Source organism: Microtus ochrogaster, chromosome 8, assembly GCF_000317375.1.
Source record: "Microtus ochrogaster isolate Prairie Vole_2 chromosome 8, MicOch1.0, whole genome shotgun sequence".
In the NCBI taxonomy this organism is placed as follows: Eukaryota; Metazoa; Chordata; class Mammalia; order Rodentia; family Cricetidae; genus Microtus; species Microtus ochrogaster.
In genome coordinates, this window is record NC_022015.1 from 59,312,012 (window position 1) to 59,313,142 (window position 1,131).

The following is a 1,131-nucleotide window of genomic DNA, read 5'->3' on the forward strand; positions in this document are numbered from 1 at the left end:
CATCTGGCCTTCAGGCATACAGACAGAATATTGTATACATAATAAGTAAATAAATAAATATTTAAAAATAAATAAATAAATAAATAAAAGTGTATGTGTGCACACAAGTGCCCACAACATATATATGTGGGGAGGGGGCTGGAAAGAGAGAGAAATGATAAGCCTCTCCATGGGTACAGCAAGAAGGAGTCTAAGACCAGGACTTCTTATTCCTAGACTTTTTCAACTCATGACTCATTTTTATCAGATGAATCTTTTCACGAGAGAAGGCATATAGATATATAACATACACATCCAAATCAAGATTTGCTGACAATAAAGCATAAAGAAATTTATTTGGGAACAACCCTGATATCTAGATGATAGACAAATAGATAGATGTCAACTGTTAAGAAACAAAAGCAAATTTATGTATTTAATTATTTTTGTGTTGGGATGGCTGGCCCAGCTGCTACAGCAAATCTGCATATTAATGAATAGATATGCTTATTTTTAAAGAACTAAATCTTGGGACTGGAGAGATGGCTCAGCGGTTAAGTACACCGGCTGCTCTTCCAAAGGACCTGGGTTCAATTCCCAGAACCCACATGGCAGCTCACAATTGTCTGTAACTCCAGTTTCAGGGGATTTGAAACCCTCACACCAATGTCCATAAAATAAAAATAATTAAATAAATAAAAATAATGAAACTTTGGCTAAATGTTTGATCATGGAAAATGTAGAACATCTTTAGTGTTTCTCAAGTTAACAGCCACTTTGACTTTATGATTATCAATACTAAGATACCTTTTGATACAAATACATACAATACACACACACAATATGACAGAAGTACATCCAGAGCCATTCAGAAATTGTTTGTCTTTACCCTAAGTCAACATCCATCTAGCAATTTTTTTTGAAATTTATCAGCAAGTGAAACAGGAAACTTTTGAAATCAAGCATTCTAACACAGTGTAACCCAAAGACATGCTCATTTGATATGTACATGCTGAGGAATTATGGCAGAAACATTAAAAAAGGTGAAATTATCATGTTTCTATGAGAGCAGAAGATTCTCTATGTACAGTAAAAAGCACCATAGTTCAGCTGAACAAGGTGACTCATACCCATAACCCTAAACTTGGGACT

At 34.5% G+C, this 1,131-nt stretch overlaps 1 protein-coding gene across 1 annotated transcript in view; it reads right to left on the reverse strand.

Annotated features, from left to right (window-relative positions):
* Gldc (glycine decarboxylase) overlaps positions 1 to 1,131 on the reverse strand; it is a 75,899-nt gene that overhangs the window by 50,295 nt on the left and 24,473 nt on the right. The window lies entirely within an intron of this gene.